The following is a 17824-nucleotide window of genomic DNA, read 5'->3' as shown; positions in this document are numbered from 1 at the left end:
TTTCCACCTGACCTACTAATAACACGCAATTTCACACCATCCAATTTGTCAACCACAGCGACTGTCCCGGCTGCATTAAGCGGCCCCGGTGGAAGCAGAGAGCACATCAGAAACACTGGCTTCCACAAGACTGGATCTTTCCGGATGTGAACAAGAGTGCTGAGATGACAAAGGCCTTTCACCTTTCAAAACGAGGAAACTAAGACAGGGCCTTTGAAGTAACAGCCCTTGTTATTCTCAGGGTGGGTATCACGCCATGAATCTAAGAGTCGCTCGACCGGGTCAGGCTCTTGGCAACACTGCCTGTCGGAACAATGACGCCAAACAGACAGATAAGACAAACTCCACAGCGAGAAGCAAAGGCCAGTTAGTTCTGTGCTTTTGCTAGTGTTGTTTTTGTGTGTGTGTGTGTGTGTGTTTCAATTTTTTTGTTTTGTTCTGATTTTTGATTTTTTTTAACCTCTGAAGAGATTATCCAAGTCAATATCCTCCTTTTTTTTTTTTTTTTTGATTTTTCCAACACTTTGCCTGCTGTACAAGCCTGGCAAAGAACAGCAATAAAATCCGGACTCATTACCCTGTGATGGAAGAAGAAACCACGACAGCAGCACCAATTCCAACCGCACCGCACATTAAACGACGGCGAATTAGCAGGTGTTTCGCTGCACGGTCTCATTAAAATGTTTCTTCAGTTTACGTTTTAAAGAGAATGTGAACTTTTGTCCAGACACTCTGACTTTGAAAACTGAACCTTCAAGGTCTTGCCTTCCCTTCATCCCGGAGGACGATCTCTTCAGGCTCTGAGGAGAAGCATCTGGGGCAGTGGGGAACAGGGTGGGAGATGGGGAAATAGTAAGCACTGTTCCTAGTTCTGGCACTTATTATTTCAATAGAAGATTATAGACACTGAGCTCAAACAAGTGTATAAAGTAATTTAGTTGCCTTGCTGAATGTCAGGGAATTAATTAACTTTTGCAATGCTGCAAAATACAGTGAGGGCTAATTTTGTAACTCTTTCATCATGGAACCTCATTAAAAAAAAATCGAGATTTCTGCTTCATAACAAAGACGGAAGCTGTTAAAAGGAAACTTCTCCAGGGTTGCTAATTACCTCCTAATTAATTTGGGGTAGGCAGAACTTGAGATAATTAATTTATCTGCATATATTTATGATTCTAATAAACTTCTAATAATTAGCTTTGCGCATGTATTTTCTTATTGCAGTTAATGCTTTTCATTTCGTCCTCACTGCCAGGCCTGAGAACAAGTCGCGAAAGGACAGGTGAAGAGAATGACTCAGCCGTCAAGACTCTACCCAGACTCTGAACTGCTGAGAGAAAAGTTGCCGTATTTTTATTTAAAGCTTTTGCCACAGTAGAAGTGCATGCTACTCACTAACTAGGAAAGTCTTAGTTGTTTTTTTCTAAATCAAAAGAACAAGGGAAAGTTTGAACTAAGACCCCATCTTTGCACCTTCTGCGATGGTTCACAGCCAGTGGGTGACGAGCTGCCTGTGGTACAGGGCTGGGAGCTGAAACTGGGTACCGAAACACCTAGCTTTACATCTAAGACTCAGTTCCTAGCTCTGTGATACAGACTGAATCTTTGAACACTTGAGTTTCAGTGTCCAGTCTGTGTCATACAACATACAACATGCCTAACTGTGTTGGTCTGTGCAATTAGTTAAGCAATATATTTTTAAAGCAATATGAAGGCTGCTATGCATTATTGATCTTCATACAATCTGTGGAACATTCAAGCAATTCAATGCATTGAATTTTCTTTAGATTTCTTTTGTATCTCTATGTGCCTTCAGGATTCATCTACATTTTTGTAGCAAAGGGTGTGGTTTGTAGAGAGAGGGGTTTAAACTTAAGCAGTGAGTTGTCAATGACCAGCATGAGATGCTGCGTGCCACCAATCCCTGTGTTCAATGTCACAACGTAGTCGTTTCATAAAGAAGGTGGGGAAAAGGAACAACTTTAGCTCTGCTGACTTGTTTTGGGGTATCTTTGGGGGGATTTCTCCCTCAGTTTTATAAATTTGCTGGAATCGTGAATTGACCTGAAGCCCTCTGTAGTCTACGCTGATGAAATTAGACCTATCACTCAAAATTAAAAAGCAGAAGCTTGTCTGCCTTACATAAACTTGATGGGATTTGCCGGGCGGCGGAGGCGCACGCCTTTAATCCCAGCACCCGGGATGCAGAGGCAGACAGATCTCTGTGAGTTCGAGGCCAGCCTGGTCTAAAAGAGCTAGTTCCAGGACAGGCACCGAAGCTAATCAGAAAAACCCTGTCTCGACAAACCAAAATAAATAAATAAATAAATAAAAATAAAAAAGTTGGGATTTTAGAAAACTATTTTGAGATAAATGTATCTGGTAGCATCCTCACCAAGGTGATACCCAAGCTAAACCCTGTGAGCAGTTCGGACATGGAGAAATCCAGATACATAGGGGATCCCAAGCCCTCACACTTAGCCTTAGTTCAATGCTTGCAACAATGTTCAAGATTATAAATATGGAAACCAAGGCTCAGAACCACTGGACATCTTGCCCTGTCTTAGGCACACAGAGTCCAAAGTGCAACTAGAACACAAAATCAAGTCTTTGGGCAGTAGATGTAGGCTTTCTTCTGTGCTACAGATCATCTTCAAGAGACACGATGCCTACCGCTCCTTTACAGACACTAGAGGCCTTTGCAGGGACCTGACTGGGCACAGCACAAATGAGCCACTTTGGCTGAAATGCCTACAGTGTGCATGGAGGATGAGGTGTGGGGGTGGGGGAGCCAAACTGCAGAGGGCTCCCTCGAAGAGCCTCAGCTGCAGCGTGACCTCTTGGGCACTAGAAAAGACACGGATGTATTTGCTAGTGGAAGCATCTGCCATGAACATACAGAGGAAATGCTGGAAATAACAAGACCAGTAACATGCCACAGAACACTTTCTGGTACCAATAGCTTTTCCTGAAGCCTGGACTATACTGTGCATGTCGTCATAGCTCCAGCTACTGAAACCAACCTTCGGGAACCTTCGTGAGTGGGAATTCACTCACTCACCTGTACCTCCCTACAGGAAGCAACACCTGCTACTGCCCTGCACTTTCTACGCTCCTCCATCTCCTACTCTTCTACAGATCTGTGACCTCCAGGCAGGGCAGTATTAGCGGCCGCTATTTCTGTTCTCAGGAGATTCCTGGCCCTTAGACTAGATGCCTGCCTCAGGGGAGGCAAGGGTGATAAGTTTTTGTTAAAAAGGCCATAGGACTAGAATCTGAATGTAACTCAGGTCTACACCAGACAGTTTTAGGATAGGAGGTGGTAATCAATAGTTTACAGATCAATTCCTACCATGTTCTGGTAAACAGAATTTAACCAAAATGCGGGTATACTTCCTGTCTGCAGCTTCTTTCGTCACAATGGCTGCGTCGGACAGTGCTAGCACAATATTTAGTATCTGATTCTTTAGAGAAAATGTTTGCTGACTATTGTTCTAGAAGTAAGGAAGCAGCCGCGAAAGTCAGAATGTGTGCAATACACGTCAGACACTTACTTTTAGGTAAATTCTGCAAGTCTGTGTTTTATTTATTTACATTTTATGTGTACAGGTATTTTGCCTACATGCATGTATCACGCACTATGTGTGCCTGCTTCTCCTAGAGACCAGAGATGTCAGATGCCCTGGAACTACAGTCACAGACAGTTGTGGGTCATTGTGAGTGGTGGAGCTGAACCTGAATCCTCTGGAGAGCAGCCCGTGCTCTCAATGCTGAGCCACCATCTCTCCAGGCTGGTGTTTTAACTTATCTGTATTTTCTCATTTTCTTCTAGTAAGCAAGTGATGCTTTTGTAGTGAGAAAATTGTGTTAACCGTACCTAGTTTACAAAGCAAACAAAAGGCAAATGATTATTTTGAAGCCAGATTGCGTATAAAGGTGCAGAGAGATGCCCGCTGCTGCTTAGGCAGTGGTTTTATTTATCTGGGGTTTAAGAACACTAATGTTTGCATTACATGAAGAAGCATGCTAGCCGTTGAACACAGAGTACTGTAGAACTTAATCGCCAAGAGCCCTGCACCAAGGCAGGGCACCAGCGATCCAGAGAGTCACAAGAAATCGGAACCTGCCTGATGAGAATCATCCCAAGAAAGTCTCTTTCAGGATCTCACCAAGCGACACCGGGTACTGTGTAAGAGTGAGCGGGACTGAGGTTTGCTGAGGAACAACATGGCTGCCCAGCAGGTGCTGAAGGACCAGAACCCTGGGGCTTGGTGAGGGCTGAACCCTTCCACAGCACCTCAGCTGGTGGCTTAGATCATTGTTGGCCTGCAGAATCAGCAGAACCTTTTGTTCCCCCCTCCCTTAGTGTCTCCCAACTACTCAGGGACTGCTGTAGGGCGCTGCTGAGTTTGTTTCAGGCATTATCCTTTCTTTCCTACCTCTCGGCAGCAAAGATCACCAGCGTACCCCTTGTACAGTCCAAGCAACTAGAACCACTCACCTTTATTCTGGCCCTGTCCTGCCACTGACCGGCTAGTGTAATTTTCTCATCACTAACAACGATAATAACATATATTGCTGGCTGTTTGATTCAGACCTGTATTGCTGCAGTTTGAATGGTATCAGTCCGGAAGTTGGCCGAAGGGATCAATGAGGAGGGAAGGAAAGGATAGCTTTAATCTCAGGACCCAGCTGTGCTCAGGGTCCCACATCCAGCAACGGAAGTGTTACTGCACCATCCATAGGCTACAACCCAATTTAGTTCTGATAGTATCTTAACACTGGATAGGCTGTGGTCTGGAATAGCAAGTAGAGGGGAGAGGAGACATCACACAGCACAAAGTTACCTCCCGTGGTGTTAATGGGGGAATACAGCTATTTGCCTTCCTCATTCTTACAATTGAAGAAGTTCGTGATCACGGATTCCTTGATTAAAGGGCTTAATTTAACTACCGGTGCTGAATTTTTCTCTCCAACCAAGTAAGTGAAGATCTAAGTTCCTACTGGTCCCAAGATGCTTGTTAAGTGAGAACTGTAACTAGGCCAATTATAAGGTTTTAAAATCAGCAAATTATATGAAAGTGGGAAAAATGATATCGAATTATTACGTCAAGAGTTTTGGCACATGCCAGGCCAAGCCACAGGATGGGCCATCATTGGCGTTTATATCTGTCTGTATAGATCTATATAGATGCCCTAATTCAAAATGTAATGTATGCACTCTCAGGTTTACATCTGTTTTAGAGCAGTGGAGGACTCTGAGAGGAGCGTGAACGTCAGTAACTGAGGGCAAACCTAGGTATACAAAAGAACCTATAACGTAGACCAGTAATGAAAGTATACCCGTGGATTAGAGGGCCGGCTCTCCCACGCGGCATTCACGGTGTTTGATGAACAAAAGGCACATGCAGAAAAGCACTGGACAGACACACGGACACACACATGTGAGCTACTCAAGGGTGACACAGAGCTAAAGGACCGAGGACAAGAGAGGAGCTACCTCTTCCCTGACTCCGCCTCTTAAGGCCACCAAGCCTCAGGCTCGCGTTGGCCGGTCAAGTCTATTTTATTTGCTGAGTACCTAAGAAGTGCCGGACTGTATTCTGGGTGCAGAAACATAGAAACATAAATCATGACCTCCTCTCTTTATGTTGACTGGAACCTGCCCAGAAAAGGTGTGCAGAGAGCTGCATCATTGACAAGGAAGGAGCTGTGGGAAAGAGACAACATGAAGCAGAAGGGAGGAGTAAATGCATAATACCAGAATCCAAACAGCGCTGCTGCTGCTGCTGCTGCTGCTGCTGCTGCTGCTGCTGCTGCTGCTGCTGACGACAACATTGGTGGATGGGGACACACACAACAGGCCCCAAGCCGGAAGGAAGCCTGGCGCATTAAAGAAAACCTACTGACTAACATGGAAGGCTATATGAGGGGAAACTAACTGTCATGTTGTGGGAATGGCCCTGTAGAAGGTATTTGGAGTCACGGCTAATTTGAGAGGTGGAAAGAAACGAGTTGGTTCACGGCAGCGCGATTTATTATCGCAGCCATTGGAAGACAGTTCCATCATGGGCTGTTTGCTCCGATCGGCACCACTTCCGCAGTTCATTTCCATTATCAACACAGACCTTCGAGGACCGTAGAAATGTAGGAAACGGCAGGCATCGGGAAAAATAGTGTGGCATTTTCTCAGCTACTTAAAACAATGCTAGTAGCAAATGGCTGAAAAATGACAGGAATTTCGGTGTGTGGTGGAGCTATCAACGGTGCAGATTTAATACTTTGGCGAATGCTGCTCTGGGGAGGCAAAGGAAGTTACGACAGAACACCTGGGTGATAAAAACGTAAAAAACGTGAAAACGTGCTCTCCTCAGACTTGAGGGCTAGCTGCAAATGCAGGGGCAGCTGCATCCCATGGGAATCGTGTTTACCATGAAGACGTTCAATGGTTCTAATTTTGCTATCCTGCCTTTAGTATATATAGTAAAACATGTTAGAGGTGGGGAATTTTGTATTTTATGCACCACAGAGAGAAGTAGGTACCTGGAGCGACACATGGTATAGTCTCCCCAGAGGAATTGCTTTTATAAGGTAAGAAATGTCTGTGTCGTATATGGCCTTAAAACTCATATCTGGAAGTCTAGAACAGGCAGGGTGTACGCAGTCAGGCTTCCTCACAGCCTCACGCTGTCTTTTCTCCCTGGGCTGAATGGAACTGAACACGCTTAGTCCATGCGTTTCTGTTTTCAAACCCAACCTCTCTACTGGATCGTCTGTAGCATTCTGAACACTTGGGCCTGAACTTTCTGAACCTTCAACAATCAATGCAATAAAATCAGAATAAGAACAACACCAAAGGCAGGGTTTCCGTTCTGATAAGATAAAATAAAAAGATGATAAAATAGGAATTGTTTAGTCCAAAGGGAGGGGGTTAGTTTAATACAAGACAATAGTAATAATTATTGGTATGTCCTGTTCTTAGTTTACTAGACAGACATCTGGCTACAATCAGATGACATAGGTTTGGGTCCCAGATCAATCAATAGCCAAGAGGTCTCTACTTCATAAACATAGCATCCTCACGACAAACAGTGAGCCTCCGCGGTGACAATAACCTCCGTTAAGCCTGAAGCACAAAACTATAAGAAGCTATAAAGTGTTAGGCTCATTAAATGTGCTTCCGTCCACACTGTCACACGAAGCAATTTGTCTCCATTTCATGCACCATGAATACACCATTACTTAAACTAGCAACGTAAAGAATACAAACATTTTCTTTAAACTAAAAAAGGAACATACATTTCGTATAAACTAAAATTATGATATGTGAGTCTGAGTTTTAAAGGTAAAAATAACATGAATACGTGAATTTCAACAAGTGCAGACACTGGGTGCATATATCCTTCTCCGTTTTAAAATGTGACCCTTTAATATATACTAAAAAATGTGACCATAAAGAGACTTTCTACTACTGAGGCAATTAATAGTCATAAATATACGACTACTGATGTCACTGAAAATATCAATATAATAAATTGATATGAAACATATACACTCATATATATGAAAGTATGGCTAATACACATGAGGCAATGCTGTATTCCCATTGGAAGTGTAAGAAGTCCAGAGTTGTCAAAGGGACCACGTTTGTTTGCATAAGAAATCACAGAATCCTGTACAAAACTCAGGCAGAGAAAACACATGGGAGTCAAATGCTCCCCCGTGTCTGCATTTGATCTTGTGATTTCAGTAATGTGGGTGAGAGCAATGGCAGCCCCGAGGAGGTACTACTAGGACACAGGGCGGGAGTTGAGCTTCAGCTGCTCTGCTCACAACGAACCCGTGTCTCACCCAGGGTTGGTTTCATGGTTCTCTTTACTCCAGTCTAGAAAGCACAGCCACAACCATGAACGGGATTGGAGATGGGAGTGGGTGTGACTGTGACGTCAAGTCCCCGAAGGCAAATGCTATTTCTCATGAGTGCCTGACTTAAACAGACGGCTTTGAAACTGACAGCGAACTAACGGCTCAGGGTGGGCACCTCGCAACAACCCCACTTCCTGTAGGAGTTGATAGAAGAGGGTCACTTGAGACTTGCAATGACTCATTAGCTAACGTTTTCCTGTTCTTTCCTTCTGTACCAACTATTCTACCTGTTATACTTAAGTGCAAAGCCCCTCAGAAATAGCAAGGGACTCAATAAAAAAACGACAGAGGAAAATCCCTAAGAGGAGTTTGAGATGGGGTGACAAGATACCTGTGTTTGCTGGGGAAAACTGGTTCAGCTAACCTCGGAGAAGATACAAGAATTTCTAAACACAGAGACCTGCTTAGTTTCTGTGACTTGTGACACCGAAGATGAAAACCTAAAATATTTACAGGAGAGATCGGCTGAACCTTCACCAAGGAAAAATGCGACAGAATGCATCAGAAAGAGAGAACGTGGGTGCACACGTCCCTATGATTTTAGAATAAATAAACCTTGTTCTTGGAGAAAATAGCTTAAAAAAGAAAAGAAGAAGGGGGAAAAGCCTCCTCCAACCAGGAAAAAGAAGCACACACATGTTCCCAACTACCCAAAGTTGTAAACAGTGTGGGTGTGAACAAGCAGCGAAGAACAGGCAGACCCTGGGAAGTGTCAACAAAGCAGTGGGCGTGCAGTAAATAATAAAAACCGCAAGGCACGGCTACAGAAATAGAGGCATGCGTGTGCACGCGGAGGGATCCTGCAATGGGGCGGGGGGCGCTGAGTTGCAATTGTGTTCTGAGCCATTGCCATCAAAACAGCTACATGACAAATCCAAAATGTCCTCCTCATGTTCTAAACCACTGGCATGAAAATGGGATAAATCTATGGTCCAGCATGTAACATACATGTGAGTCTGTGTCCACTGATCCCAGTTATCCCAGTGAACATGGGGAAGCCTGGGACTTGGGGTGTGAATGGGCCAAGTTGTTCTAAGAGAACTCCACCCATATGATACATTCCTAGAGACAGCATGATTCTGAGGTTGGAGACCAGGAGTTGTCTCTCCTGTCAATCACAGATGGTAGGGCGGGGCTCATGGCCTACAGGAAAAGACCCAGTTGTCACTTGCCTCTAGAGCAGTGGTTCTCAGGCTTCCTAAGGCTGTGACCCTGCCACGCACTGTGCCCCCCGTCTGCGCTCTATGCACTAGAACCCAGTTGGTGAGCTTCGGGCAAGGGGCTGGAGGTTGAGGAAACACACGCAGAGACAGACAGACACACAGACCTTCCAACACTGGTACCAAAAAGCCCCCCTTTAATAGCACCATGGAGGCTTAAATACCCTGCAGTCAATGGCCAACAGGTGAAAGTCCCATCCTCTGATCCTCTAAGCTAGGCACAGCTTTCAGTAACTTCAATTAGAAGGTTCTAGCAGGGAAGAGCAACTGAAGACCAGGACTCATTAGTCCCAACATGACCCTTCAATACAGTTCCTCATGTTGTGGTGGCCCCCAACCATAAAATTATTTTCCTTGTTACTTTATAACTGTAATTTTGTTGCTATTATGAGTTGTAATATAAATATACGATATGCATGCTATCTGATTTGCAACTCCCATGGAAGGGTAGTTTAGCCCCCAGAGGGGTCATGACCCACAAGGTAATCACTCATCTGGAATATCTGTCACCTCAGTCTTTGTCTGGCTTCCAGTTACACACTTAATGTTTGATTTTTCCGTGTCTGCAATTCCCAGCAGGGAGGATGGAGTACTTGGAAGAAAATATGTTATTTAGATTGTTTGTTTGAGTTTTAAAAAGATAGCCAAATGAGGTTGTATCTGAAGCATCTCAGAAAACAATTGCACTAGTAAAAATGAAAAGTGTTACTGAAAACCAAGTTTATATTTAGGATAGAAAAGATAATGCGTTACCACCAAGTCAGGATAGAGAGTAAAGAGAGTCAGCATTCCTATCTCGGGCAAGTGAGGATTAAAGATGACTGACAAGGAACCGATCTGGGGGGACAGCTTGATGCGACTCCGGGGTGGAAATTCTCAGCTCGTGTTAGAAGACTTTCGCGCATGAAATGAGTCCAAAGCACAAGAACATTTGCAAGAGGAAAGGAGCTCCTTTAGGACTGCACTGATGAGATGCTCGTTCTATTCCTTACATACGATTTGCTCATTCAGAAAAACGATAGATTCAAATGTTTTGGCAAAGGATCGCGTTAACTCTGTGAGATACTAAATAGAACATCACCCAGAAAAATTCTCTTGGCAAAATCTAAGGAACTTATTCCAGCAATAAATTTGTTCTATTAGAATTCCATATGGTTCACTTTCTGGTTCAAGTTTCCAAAGTTTCTTACCTGGACTGACTGTTCAGTTTTTCACATTTTCCATTGAAATTCAAACTGTGGAGGTTTCCTAACTTGGAACGTGAAGAATCTGATTCCAAATTTGCCTGTGTCTGTTCTCTTAGGCGGTCCTGAAGTGCTGCCTCCTGCTTCAAGTTCATGTCTGAATATGGGCATCCGAAAGCACTAGTTTGTGGGAAAAGGAAAGCATAGCTGTTAGATTATCATGATAAATCAGCGTACATTGTCATCAGAACGGACATAGATCTAATATTTAAAAATGAGAGACTCCCTTCTTTCACGTGGATAAATGCTGGCAGTTTCCTCCCACGTTGCCTTTTAGAGGAAGAAAGTCTCCAGTTTGAGGCCATTCAGCAAAGTATCATAGGCACATTCATCAGCACATGTGGGCGGCATCTGTAATTTTGGGAACCTGCACACCTAAGAATACCATCCAGATGTGCGTCCCATGCAGCAGCGAGAATGACAAGCATGGCTGCCCTCAGACTGTGCTCTCTGGTATGTGAGCCTCTGTTAACTACTTGTTCCATTGAAACTGGGGGTAGCGAAGAGCCTCTGCCCTCTCCCAGAGAGCACCAGGCTTTCAATGCTTAGTAGTCGTGTGCTCAGAAACACTATGGCTACATTTCTCTGCTCAAGCTTCCCATGCTTGCTCAAGAGCTTTGCATTCTTAGGTCGCTAAGGAGACTACAGTGCAGGTAACCTTGGGCTCTTCTTCTTGCCCCTTCTCATTGTCAAATCAAATCCTAAATTCAGAATGTTGGCTTTGGCTGAGGTAATATGGGATGTCCTTCTGTATGCTGTGAATATGTTTTATTGCATATTAATAATATGTTAATAAAGAGCTGACTTGGCCAATAGCCAGGCATAATAGAGCCAGGCAGGAAATATAAGCGAAAAAGGAAGACAGAGTCTGGGAGATGTCAATAGTCGCTGGAGAAATAAGATGTGAGGTAAATATAAACTAATTGAAATGGGTTAATTTACGCTGTAAGAGCTAGTTAATAATAAGATTGAGCTAATAGGCCGAACAGTATGTAATTAATACAAGTTTCTGTGTGATTATTTGGCACTGTCCAGTCGGGATAAGAGAGCACCACCTATAGTTACACTGAGGAGTCAGCTAGAGCACATGATCCGTCTGATCAGGCTATTTTACATTTCTGTGCTCACGGTGCCCTCTCCAGGTATCCTTCAAACATATTTTGCTGACAGCTACAAAGTAGCTGCTACTAGGGAAGGTGAAGATGCTGCCGATCACCTCTGGGAAATGGGACTCTTGTCTCAGTCTCAGAGGTCCCAACAATGGCGTGAGAGAGGAGCAGGGCCAACTCAGAAGAGTTGCCCTGACGGAGACACACACACATGCACACACACATACATGCACGCACACACATGAGCACACACTGTAAGACAGACATTCCCGTAGTCTCATTAGATAGTGGCTTCTATTACCACCCCAGTGTTAGAAAAGGCTAACATGGCTATGTGGATCAGTGGGAAGACAGCTGACTTTTTCCAAAATATATTTCCTCTCCACTGTATGACTGCTTATATAATACAAAAGAAATTCTTCATGAACATATGGAAGTTGAATCATGGACCAAAGCCCACTTCCCTCTATGTTAGGATGGGTTTTCTAGAAGGGTCTGTTAGCATGCTCACTACAAAAGTGCTTTAGTAGCGTGCTCCATCTGGAGTTAATCTCTAGAATTCGGGATAGTCAGGGCACCAGCCTGGTCCAGAGTGGCAGGATAGACCTCTGTCAGTATCCTGGTAGCATGGATGACCAACAGTCTCTGCTACAGGATATGGGCATTGTTATATGACACAAATTAGTGCTGGTCTATTGGCCTATTCATCTTTCAGTTATTGATTTTTAATAATATGCTATAAATAAATCCCCTAAATGAGTAACTGGTTAAGCACATTGGAGAATATAAATCTAGAAAAGAAGTTATGAAACTCTTACTAATAAGCACAATCCATAATAAGAGTATTTGCTGAGTGCATACCAGAGCTGATCAGAGTACCAGGAGTTCCACATGCATTATTATCACTATGCAACAGGTTCATATAACATAAGCAACTCTCCCACTCTCTGCACTTTAAGAAGTCCCCAAGTCACTACATTATGAGTCCCAGAGGTTGACAGAGGTGGAAAAAAAAATCTCAAAAGGGCATGTTAAGAAGCCTTGGCATAGATCAGACAGTATCAGGCATGACTATGAAATCAGATGGGTAGGGAAGTGGAGGAGGATCCGGAAGGAGTTGGGGTGGGGTGGAGTATGATAAAAACATAAAGGATATAAAGTCCTCAAAGAATTTTTAAAAATCATGGCATAATATTTGCGCATAGATATTGGAGGTGTGGATCTAGGGTTATGTCTGAGAACCAGCCCACTAGCTGGGAACACATGGTGAGCGGCCTGAGATGAAGCACCATTTGCAACAGCAGAGAGCAGGTCATGTCTGCTAGGCTGCACCAAAGAAGGCACTTTCTTCTGAGAAAGGCTAGAAGACCTGGATCGAGAAGTTTTGTTCCACACACAGCTGCTGCTCGGAATCATTAATGTCCATCTAAGCACTCCCAATATGAGGCTTTAATGATCAAGACCATAAATTTATTTAATTTTTAACTTTCTATAATAACTTTAGGTGACTCTTGATACCTGTTGCTGTGCCCTCCACCCCCACCTCTCTGGTTTATTGGTCCAGCATGGAGAGACAGCGAACACAGAGTGCTCCTGTTTGGTATATCCTTGTACTGGAAGAAGTTTGTTCCTCTGTATTTCCCTTCATTAATTTGTGAATGGTGTTTTCATTCATTTATCGCCTACGTGCTGATGGCATTCTCATCCTCTTTGACTCCATGGTCATAAGGATTTCAAAACCAAATGGAATCCTGGGACCTGAATCCCGATGACACAGACTGTGAGGGTCAAGAGACTCTATCAAATGACAAAACCATACTTTGCCAAAGTGCCTGGGGAAGAATGGAAGATACCAATGGGAGATGAAAAGGAAGCATGGAGGAAGTGGGAAGATGGAGCGCTCACATCTGATTGTTTGCGTCACTTCAAACCTCGGCAGCAAGGTTGTGGATATGCTGGGAGCGTGTGTCTCTACGGTGACATCGACAGCCTGCATTCTCAGCAGAAAACAGGGAATGCAGAAGAGATGACATGCTGATGGTGGTAGCCAGCCTCACCACGAGCCCAAGCCTCTGCTCCTGCCTACAGGTGTGTAAGAGCGCACATGGTTCTGCAGACTAGCCACATGGAAAAACCAACCCTTGAAGAGGTGCCAACTACCTAAAGCTTACCTTTGCGGTTTTAGATTTAGCTAAATATTGGGGAAATGTGGCTCTAAAGGGAATAAACCGTAGGAACTTTCTGGGCTGGCTAGCTGTATGTCAACTTGACACAAGCTGGAGTCATTTGAGAAGACAGACCCTCAACTGAAAAAAAAAATGTCCCCACAAGATTGGCCTGTGGGCAAGTCTGCTGTGTATTCTCTACACTAGTGATCAATGTTAAGGCTGCGGAGACCATTGTGGGTTGTGCTACCCCTGAATAGGTGGTCCTGCAGCATATAAAGGTAAGGCTGGGCAAAGCCTGGGGAGCAAGACAGTAAGCAGCACTGTAGAACTGTGAGCCTCTGTGAGCTGAATCAACCCTTTCCTACCCAAGTTGCTTTTGGTCATGATGTTTTATCACAATAGAAACCCTAAGTGGCCTATGCTGAAATTACTTTGAATTACAGCTCCAGTACTCAGGGTCTAACAGCAGTGTGTGAATGATGGGAAGTACAATAAGATCTCCCAGGTCACTGTGGGTGCAGATGAAGTGCAGACTGGCTGGCTGAGAAAACCAGCAGGCAGCAGGTGCCTCTTTGTGAGGGCCGGCTCTTCCAATGGAGCTGACCACTCCGTGTGCCTGCGCAATTCACAAAGGAACCGCTGTGTGCAGGAAAAGGAAGAGACAGTGTGATCTATCAGGCTGACCCCGTAGGAAACTGAAGCATTTGCATATCGGGAGTTTTATATGGCTCACTCAAATCCTTTATTAAAAAAAAAAATCTTTCAGTGCCAGACAGTCAAGCCGATGAATAGAGGATTGTAAGCCAAGCAAGCATAAAGCCGAAAGACAGTTGCGGCAAGCAAGAGATTTTATTCCTTTGACAGATCCCTTTTACCTCGTGATGAAAGGAAACAATCGCAGGTGCCATTAGTGACTCACAATGCCAACACGATGAGATATTAATGATTGCAATAACCTGTGGCAGATTTGCGTTCAGAGTATGCAAGACTAGTGCTTAGCATCTGGAGGTAAATAGAAACACAAACTAATCGTGTTTCAGAGCCACATTCTGAAGGCAGCTCTGCCTCTGCCTTCCAATGAGGTCAGTGTGTGGGAGGAAGCTGCTCTGGCAGCTGCTGCCAAATCCCTGCATTTGGTGCCAGGCCCGGAGACCCCTCTGCTCCTCTGTCGTCCTTCCTTTCTCATCAGGGACACATTACTCCAAAGGCCGCCCTGTTTCAAGGACTCACCCTGATGACAGGAGGCCTTGGCCAACCCCCATCCTCAGATTTTAGAGGCACAACTTCCAGCAGCAGCAGAAAGTTCGAGTACCCCGGAATCTGTGTGCGTGCTCTGTTCTGGAGCTCCATCAGTCTTGCAGGATTGGGTTCTCCTACATCAATACCAGCTTTGGCCTTTGTTTTGAAATGTCCAGTCTGTTGTGTGACTTGAGTCTGGATGCCCTGGTGCGGCACACTGTGGTCCGGCTTTCCTTGCAATCTTGTCTCCTGACTCCAAGCCAGGAAGCACAGATTCTCTTCCCATATGCCACCTTCCCTGTCTTTCAGCTGCTCCTAACCTGGAATTACGTCCTACCATGTCCTTTGCCCCCCAATTGAGATCCTGATAAGTAGCCTGGGTTCTTCCCCTCTGGCTTCAAGCTGTCAAGTGTGGGCTCAGCTGACTGCTCAGAGACCCGAAGTTCTGAGAACCAAGAATTATCGGCAACATTTCAACAATCATTATTTCATTTTCACTGCCTAGTGATTTTGATTTCTGTTTCTGACTGTGTCATTCTGCTAAAGATAATGAGCCGTGCCCTGTCAAGTCCAAAAGATGAGAGGTTGGGACCTTAGCAGCCATAACTAAGCTCTCACAGTTCACCTAACATCAACGACCCACCTGGAGCGCAGCTATAGCCTCAAGATTGCCAGGAGGGGCTGAGGCACTAGGCTCCTAGGCCAGCCTCCCTCACATTCCCTCAGCAACCTCTAAGCACCAAGTTCCACTCTTTCCCAAATATTTACTTGGCTTTTATGACGGGCATGGAAAGGAAGGAAGGGAAGCAGTACAGACAACAAACGGTGCACCCCGTGCAGCCCCCCGAGAGCTGCCCTTCACAGCATAAATAACAACCCGGTAGTCAGTGGAATTGCACAAATGTCAACTCACGGGCTACCTCTCCGTCTTATCCTCAGTTCTCAAGTGACCTGCAATAGGCAAGTAGCTCTCATGAAGAAGGGAGATGCGGGTATCTGTCCCATCCAGCCCAGGAATCAGGCATGAAGCTGGATTTCAAAGAGTTCTGCTCCAAATGCAAGGAACCCGCCTCTATTTGATATCTCATTGAACAGCACTTCACTTACCAAACAATAGCATTTTCTTCTCTCTCAGAGGGAGATAACACTGGAAAGTCGCACCCTGGCTGGGAGGTTGGATTCTAAAGTCACTGAGTGGAGGCATCCTCATTTGACACGTTTTATGTATCAGAAGGTGTGAGGGCCTGGGCTTTGTCCTCTCGGAACTAAAGGCCACTGGGAAGCACTGAATGACTGCCTCGTTCAGATCACAAAAGCGACCCGAGGATTGGCATAGAAAGGGCATCTCCAAAGGAGATGGGAAGGTTGGAGGTAACTGAAACCTGAATCATCATTTGTCCTGGAGATGAGCCTCGCCAACAGTGGGCACTTGTTGAGGTTACTAGTGGCCATTAGCAATGATGTAAAGAGGTGACACCTTCCTCCTATGCTATTTCCCTGTATGTCCTCACTGTTTTTAAATCAGAAATCCAGTTTAGCTCTCCCCAGAGTGTACTGCCTTTGATATAAGCAGTCTAATCCTACCTGGTGTTATAAGGCCGATAAGGAAACATCCTTGTCTTCCCTTAAAAATACATTGACTTCTTAGAAAGGTGGCACCAAAGATAGGATCCATATTGAAATACAAACTATCTCATAGCTGTATAAGTCTTCATAAAACTTCTAAAAGTTAACATATGACCTTAATTGCTGCTGGTTTTACTTTTAGGAAGGCTGGAAGTTAGTACGAGTGATACATATTTGACTGTAGACCTGATTTTAATAACTAAAAATATGACATAATTTTATTGTTCTCACACATCAAGGTATAAAAAATCCTCTCTATTTCTCTCTCTGTCACACACATATATGTACATATAAATCTGTAAATATATATGTGCATACATATGTATACACACATCTGTATGAGTCTATATATTCACAGATTTATATATTTATTTAATATCTATTTATTTAGAGTCTCAAAGTTCAGCCAGTTTTGTAAAATTCAATAGTTTTAAAATAAGTTCGCTAAACAATACAGCCAACTTTCACCCATCACATAGCTGTTATTTCAAACATCAGATAATTTTCTACACACATAGCAAAAGAAGTATAATTCTAAAAGTTTTATTACTGCAGTTTAAAAGAAATTTGTGTGTGTGTGTGTGAATTTCAAGAGTTGAATGAAAAATTTTTGGTTCATAAAATTTTCTGTACAATCCTCCACCATCTTATAAACTCATGAAAATGGCCAATTAAGAAGCTAAATAAGAGTCACTAATGAAATTAAGCATTCTAATCAGTTCAACATGGTAATAAGAAGCATGGATTAAAGCATTAGAGGAACTATATAAAACTACTCACCATTAAGCTTTCCACAAGTTACTCTACCTTCCTATTTTTCATTTCCAGATTCATAAAATGATTGCAGTAGCATAGGATGTATGAGTCCACATAAAAGTGTTGGTAATTATAAGTATGAATCAAGCCAGGCGATGGTGGCACACAACTTTAATCCCAGCACTCAGGAGGCAGAGACAGACAGAACTCTGTGAGTTCGAGGACAGCCTGGTTTACAAAGTGAATTCCAGGATAGCCAGGGCTGTTACACAGAGAAACCCTGTCTCAACCCTCCCCCCAATACAAATCAACAAATCAAACAGTCAAGAGTTTTAAATTTGCCAGGCGATGGTGGTGCACGCCTTTAATCCCAGCACTCAGGAGGCAGAGGTAGGCGGATCTCTGTGAGTTCGAGACCAGCCTGGTCTACAGAGCTAGTTCCAGGACAGGCTCCAAAGCCATAGAGAAACCCTGTAGTTTTAAATTTTAAGATTTTGTTCTAAAGCTGAAGTACTACTATAGAGTTATCTAATGTG

At 44.0% G+C, this 17824-nt stretch overlaps 1 protein-coding gene across 1 annotated transcript in view; it reads right to left on the bottom strand.

The window, feature by feature from the left end:
* The window catches only part of LOC121442787 (transmembrane protein 200C-like), a 186897-nt gene extending 176546 nt beyond the window's left edge, over positions 1 to 10351 (bottom strand). Inside the window, exon 1 of the mRNA XM_041644401.1 lies at positions 10337 to 10351. The gene's annotated coding sequence lies outside the window, so the exon portion shown is untranslated. The remainder of the gene's footprint in view (positions 1 to 10336) is intronic.
* Positions 10352 to 17824: the final 7473 nt, after the last annotated feature.

This window comes from Microtus oregoni, unplaced genomic scaffold, assembly GCF_018167655.1.
Source record: "Microtus oregoni isolate MIOR12 unplaced genomic scaffold, Mior012 000095F_ref0000231, whole genome shotgun sequence".
In the NCBI taxonomy this organism is placed as follows: Eukaryota; Metazoa; Chordata; class Mammalia; order Rodentia; family Cricetidae; genus Microtus; species Microtus oregoni.
The sequence above is the reverse complement of the archived record's forward strand: the minus strand, read 5'-3'. Positions and strand labels throughout refer to the sequence as shown.